This window comes from Cornus florida, unplaced genomic scaffold, assembly GCF_030987335.1.
Source record: "Cornus florida cultivar Cherokee Brave unplaced genomic scaffold, ASM3098733v1 CherokeeBrave_3.0.0_Hap2_Chr02, whole genome shotgun sequence".
Classification (NCBI taxonomy): domain Eukaryota; kingdom Viridiplantae; phylum Streptophyta; class Magnoliopsida; order Cornales; family Cornaceae; genus Cornus; species Cornus florida.
Window position 1 is genome coordinate 55,281,063 of NW_026775572.1, and position 16,097 is coordinate 55,297,159.

The 16,097-nt window shown below is 35.3% G+C and overlaps 1 long non-coding RNA gene across 1 annotated transcript; it reads left to right on the forward strand.

Annotated features, from left to right (window-relative positions):
- Positions 1 to 209: 209 nt before the first annotated feature.
- On the forward strand, positions 210 to 1,639 carry LOC132287090 (uncharacterized). Its single transcript, XR_009472932.1, has 2 exons — positions 210 to 833; positions 1,374 to 1,639. It is a non-coding gene; the product is annotated as an uncharacterized LOC132287090 (long non-coding RNA).
- The last annotated feature ends 14,458 nt before the right edge of the window (positions 1,640 to 16,097 follow it).

Sequence of the window (16,097 nt, forward strand, 5' to 3'; positions counted from 1 at the left end):
CTTTTCTTTTACTAAATATAGGAAAAATTACAAATAAGTGGACCTTTAGATTTCATTTGACAGTTAGATGAAGTTAAGGACTTAAAATTTCAGCAAAATGGACTCTCAGCTTGAAAAAAACACCATCATTATCGAAGTGCCTTTTGGAAATGGACCTACCTTAAGGACTACCTCTCCACCAACTTTACTAAATAAACTCACCTTTTTTCTGTAAATTACACCATCTTTGCAGCCTTTGCTCTCACAACCTCAACCTTTTCGATCTGTCTCTCTCTCAACATCTTCTGGCCCGAAGGAAGACGCTCTGCTTCTCTCTTGGCTCGAGCTCATCTCTCAGTCTCTCCCTCTCTCTCTCTCTCTCTCTCTGTCCTCTCTCTCTCTCTATATATATATATATGAGGTAAAGTGATTGCATTTAGGAGTTAAAAAAAAAAAAAAAAAAAACATTATTGTGGATAAATTTCCTCTTTTTTTGTTTGAGAAAAATTTACTTTGCCGCAACAACTATATGAAAAAAAACACCCTCATTATTGAAGTGCCTTTTGGAAATGGACCTACCTTAGCTACCGACCTCTCCACCAACTTTACTAAATAAACTCACATTATTATTATTATTATTATTTTTTGTAAATTACACGATCTTTGCAGCCTTTGCTCTGACAACCTCAACATTTTCTCTCTAACCAGACCATGTTCGATCTCTCTCTCTCAACATCTTTTGGCCCGAAGGAAGACGCTCTCCCTCTCTCTTGGCTCGAGCTCATCTCTCAGTCCTTCTCTCTCTCTCTCTCTCTCTAACTATATATATATATATATATATATATATATATGAGGTAAAGTGATTGCATTTAGGAGAAAAAAAAATTCCTCTTTTTCTCTTTGAGAAAAATTTACTTTGCCGCAACAACTATATGTTTTTCAATGTATATTGTGGTTTTGATTTTCATTTTAACGGTGTATGTGGCAAAATTGCTTCTAATGATGAATACTGGATGCATTTTGTGCTTTTAAGTTTGAAAATTCTGTTATTTATTTATTTATGTTTGGCTATTTATGTGTAACGGTTTTAGATTTGTATGTTTCATGGATTCAACGTCATGTATAGATTACTTGTTCTTCTAATCTTCGTTTCTTCTTCTTTGTAAATTAATAGATGGAATTTCAATTTAATCTTGGTGATCTATAGTTTTATATGTCCATTATACATATAGAGAGGGTAGGAGTTAATTTTGTATCTCAAAAACCGGGAAAAAAAAAATGGAATTTCAACCTATATTAGAAAATTTTAATTTTAACACTCGTTATTAGATAATAGTTAATTAATAATTAGATTTGAATGAGTCTGATAAATTTCATTTGTGCTTAATCACTAGGTGGCAACCATATCTGAAAGGTGGAAGCGGAGAAAGGTTGATGAAGAGGAATGTTGTAAAGATGAAGACTTGTATATAGACTCGTATATATATATTACTTATGTTTTGCTTATTATTCAGGATCCTTTATCTTTGATGTTTACGTAACTTCTGTGAAGTATTTTGATGTATTTATTTATTTTTTATTTTAATTGATTGTCTTCTCTTTTGTGATAAATTCTATTTTTAAAGCGATTCTGAATATTATTAATGCTCTGGATTTCTTATGCGAATCAAGTCCTTATTCATTCCAAGCATTTCCATTTCTCCATCAATTCAGATGATTAATGCTCTGGATCCACACAGGGCAATGTCCTGAGTAGTATGGGAATTCTAGAATTTTGAGAGTTAGTTAGCTGGGTTGGGTTGGGTTGAGTTGGGTTGGGCTTCTCCTAAGTTCTTTGGCATGTTATGTTGTAAATGTTTGGTTTGTAGGCTTTTGCCAAGTCTGGATTTGGGCCAGGTTTCTGGGTTTAACTATATTAAGCCCACTTCTATTTGTTAGTCCTAAAAATTTAGTCACTGGAACCGTTGACTTCATATTTGGTGATGGTACTGTTGTCTTCCAAAACTGTCAAATTCGAGCCCGTCATAAGAACACCAAAACTGCTCAGGGCAGGAAGCACCAAGGTTGAGAAAAGCAACATAGTCATCTTGTTCACAAGGAAAGGCTCGTTCCAAGGAGCCTTCACTCGAAACTAGGATCACCAGAAGAACCCTATGGTCGCTGCAGCTGAGACCGTTGCATCTCAATGTTGAAAGTTAATTCAAATTTAACATATCACGTTAGTGTTGTCTTGTGAGTTAGGTTTTTGAATTTGAATAAAATAATTGATATGGGTTAGGTTGTTAGAGTTTAAATATGGTAGCACTTATATCATTAAGATGATTACGTTCTTTGCCTATTTAAATAAAGTGATTGTAATCGTCGATGATCAACTGGATTACACAAAAGCGTAAGACAAGGTTGAGGTAAAAAATAAACTATGGCCGCAACATGTAATAACAACTCTCATCCAATTGTTCCTACTTTCAAAGGTGAAAATTACCAGTTTTAATTTATTAAAATGAAAACAATTTTTATTTCTCTTGATTTGTGGGAACTAGTTGAGAATGGTTGCTGTAGAAAATGATAATCAGGAAGAGAGAGTTACTGCTGCACAAAGAACAACATTGAAAGAAAATAAGAAGAAAGATACCAAGGCCTTGTCCTATATCCAACAAGGGTTAGACGACACTATTTTTCCAAGAATAATGGGAGCCAAAACATCCAAGGAAGTATGGGAGTTGCTTCAGAATGAGTCCGAAGGATCGAGTCAGGTAATTGCTTTAAGGTTATAGACTCTCTATCGTGAGTTTAAAACATTGATGATGAAAAGTTATGAGTCAATTACCAATAGGCCAGTGGCCTAGCGGTACCAAGTCCCTACTTCTTAAAGAGATGTCAGGGGTTCGAGCCTACATGTAGGCATGTGTGTGTGAGTATCCAACTAGGAAAAAAAGAAGAAGTTATGAGTCAATTCATGCTTACCTAATTAAAGTTACTGCTATTGTTAATCAAGCAAAATCTCTTGGTGAAAATTTGAATGATCAAAAAATCATTGAAAAAGTTTTGAGAAGTCTAACTCCTAAATTCAATAGTGTCGTAGCTACAATTGAGGAGTAAAAAGATTTATCTAAGTTGTCCTTTACTCAATTCATGGGATCACTAAAAATGCATGAAGAAAGATTAAATAGGTCTACAGAAAGTCAAGTGGAGTAGGCTTTACAAACAAAATTGGAGTTTAAAAGAGGGAAGCAATTCAATGGAAAAGGGAGACAATTCAATAAAGGTAATTGTGAAATTCCTATTTGTTTTTATTGTAGAAAAATGGGTCATATTGAACAGGATTGTTGGTACAAAAATATGAATCATAATATCCCTCAGTGTTCCTTTTGTGAAAAAAATGGACAAAATGAAAAAGACTGTTGGTATAATCCTAAAAATCAAGCTAACTTTCATTAGGAAAGAGTTGATGAAGAAAAAGTTGAAGATGAAAATGCTAATGATGAACATCTATTCATATCTTGCCTCAATGCCACTGCAAAAAAATGTGGTATCTTGACAGTGGATGTAGTAACCTTATAACCGGAGAAATCTATTTTTGTTAAACTTGATGAATCTGTGTAAAGTCTCAGGTCCGTATGGGGAACGACAAAAAGGTGTAAGTTCAAGGCAAAGGAACCGTTGCAGTGAATACAAATTTTGGTAAAAAATTTGATTGATGAGGTTTTATATGTTCCAGGTTTAGCTCAAAATTTGGTCAGTTTGGGACAATTACTCAAGAAAGGTTGTTCAGTTATGTTTGAAGATGACAGATGCATGTTGTACAACAAAGGAGATAAAAATTAATATTGTTTTAAAAAATGTTTGATAACAATATTTATCCTCTTGATTTTTCTAATCTCAGGGATGATGAGAAGAAGAAAGAAGTGGTTGCATGCACTGCAAAAACAACTCCAGAAAAACATTGTGTAACGATCCTGGATTTTTCAACCCAGTGTGTCCTGTGATGAACCAAAAGATGCCCCGATAACAGATCCGAAATGCAGAAGTAAAAGAAGCAAGATGGCCTCAAGAGACGTACATCATCTCTAAGGCACCAAGATAACTCCCCCTGAAGTCACGGAACTCAAATGAGCCAAGCAATGAAGCAAGAATGCCAAACCCGAAAAGAAATTAATTAAGGGCAAAATGGTCATTTCACACTGAAATGGGTGCCACCGTGCACACCATTGGAAAGACAACAAAAAATGAACGAAGTTGGACTCAAGAATCGCCTGACTCTGAGTCCAAACGGAAAAGATATGAAATTAAAACAAAGTGGTCTTCGCCGTTTAAGAGTTACCACCAACCTATCTCACTAAAATTAGAATAACTCACACTATAGGTGGAGTTTTGATAAGTGGTTAGTACCATTGGAAAGCTAACTTCAAGCTCTTGAACTTAGACTCAAGAATGACCAGATTTGGATTAAAAATGAAAGAGATATGATTCCCCAAAGTTGGAATAACAAAGTTGTCCAAGGAAAAGATGAAGAAGACGGTCCCAGGGAGCATCGGTCAACCGAAATGCAACCATCAGTCGGCCGAAACTCAACCGTCGGTCTATCGAACCCCAATCATCAGTCGACCAAAATGAGATTTTTCCTAAAAAGCCTACTGGAATGGTCTCAAGAGTTTGGTCAGCCGGCTGATGGGTCCTTATCAGCCGACCGACACATCTGCTGCAGCAGAAAAAGCTGCTGCAATGTGTGTGTGTGTGTGATACTTGGTCCGTCTCTAAGGCTATACATGCATTCTACATGATCCAAACACGTTTGAAAACATTTCCTAACCTCATGCAAGCATCCAAAACATGTTAAACAAAAGGAAACTTAAAATGATACCCCAAAGCATAAATTTTCATGAAAATTCATAAAATCGCCCAAAAATAGTTCAAAAGTTGAACTTAAGAGTTTTGTGAAATGTGGACATACACGCAAACGTAAAAAGACATTTAAGACGCGTTCTAATGGTCTGCGGCCTCAAAATGTCCTAAATGCAAAATATGACCTCTCAACGGTAAAAAATGCCTTAAAACACAATGAATGAAACTAAAATGCAAAGCCTAAAATAAAATGGTGTTTGGCCTTTGGCCACACCTCATTCATAATCATGGAGACCCTATGAAAGAAAAAGAATTGAATTCCCATGCCCGATGAAAATATGGTGAGGCAAAATCTAAACATTTTCCATTATTTCCATAGTAAACCTTGAAAACGAAAGTACATAGAATACATATTTGATGACATTGGCCTATGGTCTCAACTCATACATGTCAAATATAGTGAAAAGAGTGTACTTATGTATACATTACATATATGGAATCGAAGGTACAAGTTTTGACATACAAAGTTACAAATAGGAGTTCATGCCAACATTTTCATGAAAATGATACTTCAAGACTACGCAACTTCCATGGCTTAGTGTGCATCCCAAATCAAGGTCCCTGTACCTGAAAAATGTCCCCACTACGTGGGTGAGTAATATAAAGCTACTCGTAGGAGATGAGCATGCATCGACCAAGCATTTTGTAATTATATCACCTTAAGGTGAAACGTGTTAGAGGGGCTCATGCCACCTAACGTCTATGTTAAAGTGAGACTTAGGGATCATCCTAAGCTATCTTAGATCATTTCTAGTATAAATCACAGCATTCATGCAATTTAAACAACATAGAAACATGTTGTATAAAGCAACAAGATATAGGTTCTCAAAAGTATCAACTTGCAACTTAAGATACGAGAACAACTAAAGTGGGTCATGCCACATAGCGTCTATGTTTCAATGAGTCTAAGGAATCATCCTAAGTTACATTTGAATATCAAAACACAAATCACAATATTGATGCAATTTAACCAACATTGGAACTTCCAATACAACGCATAAAATATGATTTTTCAAAGTTAACATCTTGAAACCCAAAGTGGGAAAACAATTAAGGGACAACAAATTACGATATCATCTAGTTATCAACTTGAAATGAAATGCGAAATCAAACAAAGTGGATACTTGGACATCACGCCGGATTAGACCGACACCATAGTTACTTTAGGGTTACTAGCCCATGGTAAACCTCCCTATGTGCGCACTAGACTGTAGAGGGACAATCCCCCGTACTAGAACCATATCCTAGTCATAGTCAAACAATGACATTCCCAAGTTTCCAAAGTCAACAAGTTATGCAACAACGTATATATCAACATCTATATACAAGATAATCAACTATCTACCATGCACAACCGAATTTGGAAACTCATACAATACATGCTCTAAATCCACAACTACTAAGGCATGACAATGTCAAATTTTCAGTGTGCGATTCGTTACACGCTATGGCAATATCATTCAATATTGAAAACATAAATTCATGCATTGAATAAAAATCCAAAATCATGATTTAAACATATAACCAAGGTCAAATACATGATTAAATCCTTAATACCAAAAGAAATGAAAATTAATTAAATAAACTAATTAATTTCCCTAGGTTTCAATTCTCAACCAAATGATCCATAATTATACATGTTATACAATATAACTTGATCGTTACATATACCAATTCAAAAACTTGATTAGGTCATTTAAACAATAAAATTGAATTTAATTAAATCATGATAGTCAAATTCCTAATTTCTAAAACAACATGAAATGATCTCAAATTAATATATGCTAGTATACAAGCTCTAGTCATCACAAATATCAAGTTAAAAACTTAATTAGACCAATTAAACCATTAAATAGATTTTAATTAATCATTTTAATTAAAATCTTTAGATTTTCATACTCATCCAAATACTTTCAAATTAAAGTATGTTAAAGAACATGCCAAGACTTAATTTAAAAACATATCACAACTTAATTTCATGCAAGATACACCCATGAAAATTAAACTTTCACAAAAGATAATTATTAAATAAAAAGTGCAATCCTTATTCAAATAATTCCAATTTAATATATGTTAACAAACATATCAAAACATAATTTATCATTATGCCACAATTCAATTCTAAGCTATATATATCCTTATAAATTAAATCTTATACAAAGAAATAAATATTATTAATTTTCTAGATTTGATACAAGGTATGCAAACAAGTTGTATAATCATGGAAAACACTCAATGCAATACATACAAAATCCTAAAACACCCCTTACCTCAACTTGAGATAAAAATCTCAAAAATCACCAAAATGAAACCGCTCTGAATTCGACGAAACTTCTAGGTTTTGTCGGGGACAATACGATGAACAAGAACCCCAAGGAAATCCCATGAAAATCACAACTTGACTTTAAACCCGAACTCAAAAAATAGCCAAAATGAGATTTCAATCGGTGGAATTGAAAGCCTTCCCAAGACGAACATAAAACACTAAGGCACTATGACTTTTTACTGAAGGGAGGAAGCTCAAAAGAAGAAAAAGAAGGTGGCAGCCATGGCTGCCATGGAATCCGGCCAAGAGAGGGGAGGAAGATGATGAAATCTGATTTTTTGACTTAAAACCCCCTATTTATAGGAAAACTCAAAAAGTGCCCCGCCTGGTCCAGAAAAGTGTAATTTGAGCAAACACACTCAAACGGTGAAACTCCATGAACAAAAAAGATTCCAAATGAGAAAATATGTACAACGGAGGAAACGGCGTCAAAAATTGAGTCCCGAATAGAGAGATATGCCCCGAACAAGTTCCGCGGTAACTGGGGCCAGAAACCCTGAAACTGGAAAAAGATAACCAGAAGGAAATTCTAAGAGTACATGACTCGACGAAATGTAGTTATGAATCCCGTACAAGGATCTAGGCTCAAAATGAGGTATTTTTGCAATAACTTTCCTTAATTGCACAATGGCCCCTCCAAAAAGGGTTAATTACACTAATAACCTAGAATGAAAATATCTTCCAAAAATATTTTCTTAAAAACCCCTGAAATAAAATATCTTCAAAAGATATTTACGAAAAATACCCCAAGAAAAGAAAAATATTCTGTAAAACTATACATCCATGCTCTTATGGATACCGGGAGCAACTAGAGTACTTTACTGCAAAAGGAAAGATACATATTTCATGGAAACCACCTAGAATGAAGATACGTGAAGTCAAAAACTAACTCCGAGCATAAAAAGTGAGTTGTGCCAAAAAGTGACAAATGGGGAAAAGACAAAATAAGGAAAAGGACGAAAGGTGAATAGTGTTGAAAAACAGAACTCAGAAAAGAAAATTAATCGGAAAAAATTTATCCGTAAAATTTCAGGAAAAAAAAAGGAAGGAAAATGACCGGGTTATTACAACCTACCCTCCTTAAAGGAATTTCGTCTCCGAAATTAGGAACAGACAAAAGAGAACCGAACAAGATCAAAGCAAGATCAAACTATAAGGTGCTAAAGGACAACTCCAAAAGCCTGAAGGTCATCCGAAGGGACACAAAAATCAAGAACTGAGTGAAACTTCCCAAACGAATCGGCATATCACCTCAAAGTCAATCATCGAGAGAATCCCCAAGACAACGACAATTCAAATCATGACAAATAGCTAAGAATGATATGGCAGTACGAACAATGACCAGAACCCGCCCACACTTACTCGTCAGTAACGTAGCAAGACAGTTTAAAGCACTATTTCATAACATGCCCTCAACAGATCAACTCAGAAAGAAACTTTTCGATATAAATGACATCAATGTCGAGAATGATCATTACCAAAAGCACTACAGAAACCAGGCATTTGCGGGAGTTGGGGTAGCTAATCCCAAAACTTTAACAACAATGTTATTGGCACCATTACGCTTAAGGACTTAAATCCCTAATGTTGGCGTAACTAACGACCCCCACATCTGAAAATGCAACAACAACAATATCAGTCCCGAATCCATAGCCTTACGAGTCTGTGCCCTTAAGCCAATGGATTGGACCCACAAAACCAAAACCCTAAGCACAGATCTGAAGTAGACCTACCGTAAGGCTACATACAGAAGACAAAACATTGGGTCAAAATCCCTATCATGGGCAACTAAAACCTCAAAACACAAGTCTACTACGTAGCTCGCTCTTGACAATCCCGACATCCAAGGTCATAAAACCCCAACATAAGTACAGGAAAGATGAAACAGTATAAACCAAATACTCACATAGTATATGCTCGCAAAATTTAAATGACATAAATTAAATAATATCATAGTACTAAGCACAGTACACATAAGGTAAACCAAATAAACCACCTATTATATAGAGATTAAACAAATAGCAACACGCTATACACCACCAACAGCACAAACATGGTAAGTAGATACAGTATAAGTAACGTATCATATACATCCTCATATAACTACCACATAGTCATAAATCCTAAACATGTTTGTAAGGTATGCCCGAAAACAATGGGGCTCATAAACATGTAAAAATAATCATACAAATGGTAAGTTCGTAAAATCAAAAGAAATGAATAGAATGCCTCTCAAAAGGAACAACCTCTCGGAAAAGGTTACACAAAACCTAGATGAGTCCAATTTCTCACTATAAGGAAATGAATCATTCCCCCTAATGACCACTAAGGTCTCCTAAATATAGAGTCAGCACGTCTTTCCCAAGACCAACTTATACCCTGATGGAATCCCAACACTACACGAAACAAGGCAACAACGAAATGGACAGCCCCAAGGTTAACCGTTACAAACATCAACGAGAAAACCCCCAATCCAAGATGCCAACGAGTTCGATGGGAACTCTACAGGATTCTACCAGAACCCTAACACAACGCCCCAAGTCTTAAAGGACAAGGGAAAGTAATTAATTGCACCAACGCAATTAATTACACGAAACCGCTCACATCCCAACTGTAGCTCGTAAGAGCTATCCAAGGCAACACAAGAAGGATCTTAGGTCAACACACCTATTCAAATCCCAAAACCATTATCCTAAGAAAACAAGACACAAGAACCTCGCCCTGAGGCTCACAAGGCAACTTCCCAATTCCTTTAGGAAGGATTTGAGTCAGTCCTGACTCATCGTCCCATGATGCTAGAAACAAAGACCTTTATGACATCACGATTTCAAGACCACTACGAAGTCCTAAGAGATGACACCGACACCTCCAATACCACTATTACCACATCACACAAGGGCAAAAGAAGATGAGACGAAACGGTGCCTCCGTGGCCTATGTCTCATCTGCCAGATGGATACTACAAGCCTATGCTCACCTGAGCCCCAACAAGAAGACTCTCTGCAAGTTAAGACTGTGATGCTATATGCGTGAAAAGGAAACGAAATCAATAATAACACGGGTTATTATGATCGAATGCAGCTCACTTAGTGAATGCCTCAAATAATTAGCATGTCAATGTATGCAATATACGGTTATGCTAGGGCAGTTAAGCATGAACAACATGTTAAACAGATAAAGAAAACCTCTAGGTACTTAAACACATAAGCACGTAGCAACCAGAATGCTTTTAAACACATAAGCATACAGTACAGAAAACAAGTCATGAAACCGAGCGTGTTATCAAGAAACACGTAAACATGTAACAACACCAAAACATGTTATTAAGAAGCATATATACATAAAACATGCTTAACAAATAATAGATGTCTCAAAACATCTGAGTATGTGAACATGTTATCATATAAGACGTGTTATCAAGAAACAAATGGCATACCAAAGTAAAACAATATCAGCATAATATGCATCCAAAACCCGTCGTCCAAGGTATTCAAACCCGTACGCTCTGATACCACCTGTAACGACCCTGGATTTTTCAATCTAATGTGTCCTGTGATGAACCAAAAGATGACTCGATAACGGATCCAAAATGCGGAAGTAAAAAAAGCAAGATGGCCTCAAGAGATGTAAGTCATCCCTAAGGAACCAAGATGACTCCCCATGAAGCCACGGAGCTCAAATGAGCCAAGCAATGAAGTAAGAATGCCAAACCCAAAAAGAAATAAACTAAGGGCAAAATGGTCATTTTACACTGAAATGGGTGCCACGGTGCACACCTTTGGAAAAACAATGAAAAATGAATGAAGTTGGACTCAAGAATCGCCTGATTTTGATTCCAAACGAAAAAGATATGAAATTAAAACAAAGTGGTCTTCGCCGTTTAAGAATTACCACCAACCTATCTCACTAAAACTAGAATAACTCACACTATAGGCGGAGTTTTGATGAGTGGTTGGTACCATTGGAAAACTAACTTCAAGCTCTTGAACTTAGACTCAAGAATGACCAGATTTGGATTAAAAATAAAAGAGATATGATTCCCCAAAGTTGGAACAACAAAGTTGTCCATGGAAAAGATGAAGAAGATGGTCCTAGGAAGGATCGGTCGACCGAAATACAACCATTAGCCGGCCGAAACTCAACCATCGGTCGGCCGAACCCCAATCATTAGTCGACCGAAATGAGATTTTCCTAAAAAGCCTACTGGAATGGTCTTGAGAGTTTGGTCAGCCGGCTGATGGGTCCTCATCAGCCGACCAACACATCTGCTGCAACAAAAAAAGCTGCTGCAATGCGTGTGTGTGTGATGCTTGGTCCATCTCTAAGGCTATACATGCATTCTACATAATCCAAACACGTTTGAAAACATTCCCTAACCTCATGTAAGCATCCAAAACATACTAAACAAGAGGAAACTTAAAATCATACCCCAAAGCATGAATTTTCATGAAAATTCATAAGATCACCCAAAAATAGTTCAAAAGTTGAAACTTAAGAGTTTTGTGAAATGTGGACATGCACGCAAACATAAAAAGACATTTAAGACGCGTTCTAATGGTCCGCAGCCTCAAAATGTCCTAAATGCAAAATATGACCTTTCAACGGCCAAAAATGCCTTAAAACACAATGAATGAAACTAAAATGCAAAGCCTACGTCAACATATTCATGAAAATGATACTTCAAGTTTACGCAACTTCCATGGCTTAGTATGTATCCCAAATCAAGGTCCCTGTACCTGAAAAATGTCCCTACTACGTGGGTGAGTAACATAAAGCTACTCGTAGGAGATGAGCATGCATCGACCAAACATTTTACAATTATATCACCTTAAGGTGAAACGTGTTAGAGGGGCTCATGCCACCTAACGTCTATATCAAAGTGAGACTCATGATCATCCTAAGCTACCTTTTAGATCATTTCTAGCATAAATCACATCATTCATGCAATTTAAACAACATAGAAACATGTTATACACAGTAACAAGATATAGGTTCTCAAAAGTATCAACTTGCAACTTAAGATACGAAAACAACTAAAGTGGGTCATGCCACCTAGCTTCTATGTTTCAATAAGTCTAAGGAATCATCCTAAGTTACATTTGAACATCAAAACACAAATCACAATATCGATGCAATTTAACCAATATTGGAACTTCCAATACAACGTATAAAGCATGATTTCTCAAAGTTAACATCTTGAAACTCAAAGTGGGAAAAAAATTAAGGGACAACAAGTTACGATATCATCTAGTTATCAACTTGAAATGAAATGTGAAATCAAACAAAGTGGATACTTGTTCTAAGTCAACTATCTACCATGCACAACCAAATTTGGAAACTCATACAATACATGCTCTAAGGCCACAACTACTAAGGCATGACAATGTCGAATCTTTAGTGTGTGATTCGTTACACGCTATGGCAATATCATTCAATATTGAAAACATAAATTCATACATTTAATATAAATCCAAAATCATGATTTAAACATATAACCAACGTCAAAAAATAATTAAATCCTTAATATCAAGAGAAACGGAAATTAATTAAACAAACTAATCAATTTCCCTATGTTTCAATTCTCAACCAAATGATCCATAATTAATACATGTTATACAATATAACTTGATCGTTACATATATCAATTCAAAAACTTGATTAGGACATTTGAACAGTAAAATTGAATTTAATTAAATCATGATAGTCAAATCCCTAATTTCTAAAAGAATATCAAATGGTCCCAAATTAATATATGCTAGTATACAAGCTCTAGTCATCACAAATATCAAGTTAAAAACTTAATTAGGTCAATGGAACCATTAAATAGATTTTAATTAAAATCTCTTGATTTTCATACTCATCCAAATACTCTCAAATTAAAGTATATTAAAGAACATGTCAAGACTTAATTTAAAAACATATCACAACTTAATTTCATGCAAGGTACATCCATGAAAATTAAACTTTCACAAAAGATAATGATTAACTAAAAAGTGCAATTCTTATTCAAATAATTTTAATTTAATATGTGTTAACAAACATATCAAAACATAATTTATCATCATGCCACAATTCAATTCTAAGCTATATACATCCTTATAAATTAACTTTTATACAAAGAAATAAATATTATTAATTTTCTAGATTTGATACAAGGTATGCAAATAAGTTGTATAATTATGGAAAACACTCAATGCAACACATACAAAATCCTAAAACACCCCCTACCTCAATTTGAGATGAAAATCTCAAAAGGCACCAAAATGAAACCGCTCCAAATTCGTGAAACTTCTAGGTTTTGTCGGGGACAACACGATGAACGAGAACCCCAAGGAAGCCCCATGAAAATCACAACTTGACTTCAAACCCGAACTCAAGAAATGGCCAGAACGAGATTCCAATCGGTGGAATTGAAAGCCTCGCCAAGACGAATATAAAATACTAAGACACTATGACTTTTTACTGAAGGGAGGAAGCTCAAAAGAAGAGAGAGAAGGTGGTAGCCATGGCTGCCATGGAATCCAGCCAAGAGAGGGGGGGGGGGGAGAAGATGATGAAATCTGATTTTTTGACTTGAGACTTCTTATTTATAGGAAAACTCAAAAAGTGCCCCGAAAAGGCTCCGCCGGGTCCAGAAAAGTGGAATTTGAGCAAACGCGCTCAAACGGTGAAACTCCGTGAATAAAAAAGATTTAAAATGAGAAAATATGAATAACGGAATAAACGGCGTTGAAAATTGAGTCCCGAGCAGAGAGATATGCCCCAAACAAGTTCGGCAGCAACGTGGGCCAAAAACCCTGAAACTGGAGAAAGATGACCAGAAGAAAATTCTAAGAGTACACGACTCGACGAAATATGAAAATAAATCCTGTATGAGGATCTGGGCTTAAAACGAGGTATTTTTGCAATAACTTTCCTTAATTGCACAATGGCCCCTCCAAAAAAAAGGTTAACTGCACTAATAACCCAGAATAAAAATATCTTCCAAAAATATTTTTTTAAAAACCCCTAAAATAAAATATCTTCAAATGATATTTACGAAAAACACCCCAAGAAAAGAAAAAGATTTTTTAAAACTATGCATCCATGCCCTTATGGACACCGTGAGCAACTAGAGTACTTTACTGCAAAAGTAAAGATACGTATACGTGAAGTCAAAAACCAACTCCGAGCATGAAAAGTGAGGTTGTGTCAAAAAGTGACAAACAGGGAAAAGACAAAATAGGGAAAATGACGAAAGGTGAATAGTGTCGAAAAAGTGAAAATGCAGAAATGACTCGATCCTCAAAGAAAGTTGTTAATCCGAACGAAAGAGTCTTAGAAACCATTTCTGAGCACTCGAGATGACACTCGGTGACGAGAAACAGAACTCAAAATAGAAAATTAAACAGAAAAAATTTATCCGTAAAATTTCAGAAAAAGAAAAGGAAGGAAAATGACCGGGTCATTACACATTGAGAATTCAAAAGATAAAGAAGAAACCAGTGGAAGACAAGCCTGACAAGCCTGAAAAGACTGAAATTTCACACAAAACAAAGCGTGGAAGAAGCAATAATGTTGGAAGAAGATTCAAAAGAAATAGTAGCAGTGATCGTGGTAGAAATTTGAAGGCTTACCCTAAAATTTGTTAAAGAAGTTTGAAAATTTGAATTAAGGGGGAGTGCTGAAAGTTAATTCAAATTTAACATATCATGTCAGTGTTATCTTGTGAGTTAGGTTTTTGAATTTAAAAAAAAAAAAATTGATGAAGGTTAGGTTGTTAGAGTTTGAATGTTGGTAGTTATATATCATTCAAATGATTACGTTTTTTGCTTATTTAAATAAAGTGATTGTAATCATATATGTACCCCAAATTAAAATAATTTACGTGATTTTTTCCTTTCACGTATATTTTCCTTTCTCTTCCTGTTGTTATGTGTTGCTTCATTAATAGCCAAAAAGGCTAACACTCAAAGCGTTGCTAGTTCAAACACTTAATCCCAATTGAGGTGATAGAAGTGACTAGATTCGTAGAAGAACACTCGAGTGCCTGAATTCAAGGGTACATAGCTGCAAACCGTCCCTTTAAGAGTGATGCCCCTTCCTTTCATTAAATGCTGACAGTCCAAACTGCTCACATTTCGTATTGTCTCCAGGCGATATCCAATATTCCACACTTATGGTCTGTTTGGCTTGTGTTTTTGGTTCGTATTTTTTACTTTTACTAGTATACTGTAGCGAAGCAAAAACAGAAAGTATAGTTGGTAATATTTGTTGTCATTTGAATACTACCGAAGCGCTTCTAAAATTGAAGCCAAAATCGGAAGCATCAAAATGATGTTTTTGTTTACTTTCGCAATGTAGCAAAGCACTGTTCAAAATAATAATAATAATAATAATATAAAAAAATAAAAAATTTAAAATATAACATTTTTAACTAACCATTCAAATTTTCAAACTTGCAACATTTTTTACCAAACATGCTTTAATATTTTACTTCTAAAAATCTTGTAATAAATCTACGTTACCAAACAAGCTTTTAAATAGTGTTAAACACACTCTAAAACAGAAACATTGCTTCTGTTTTGAGTCAAAGCAGAAGTACAAAACAACTGTGGTTGCCAAACGAACCCTTAGTATTTGTGAAGCTTGCTCATGCAGTGTAGCTGCAAGGTGTGTACCTTGGTCCTTTCAAGTTATCATTAATGTGTTAATTGATGTGTGTCAAAATATACGACCGCAATAGCACAAATCCTTATAGAATAGGGCTATATTAAGGGTGTCGATCCCACAAAGAGATATGTGTTTACTGTAATGTCCAATTAATCTGATTTTGATTCAGAGATAAAAGATCTTTTGATTGGTTGGTTGTCACGAATATAAAATAAAATAAAACTAAATTAAAGTAAAG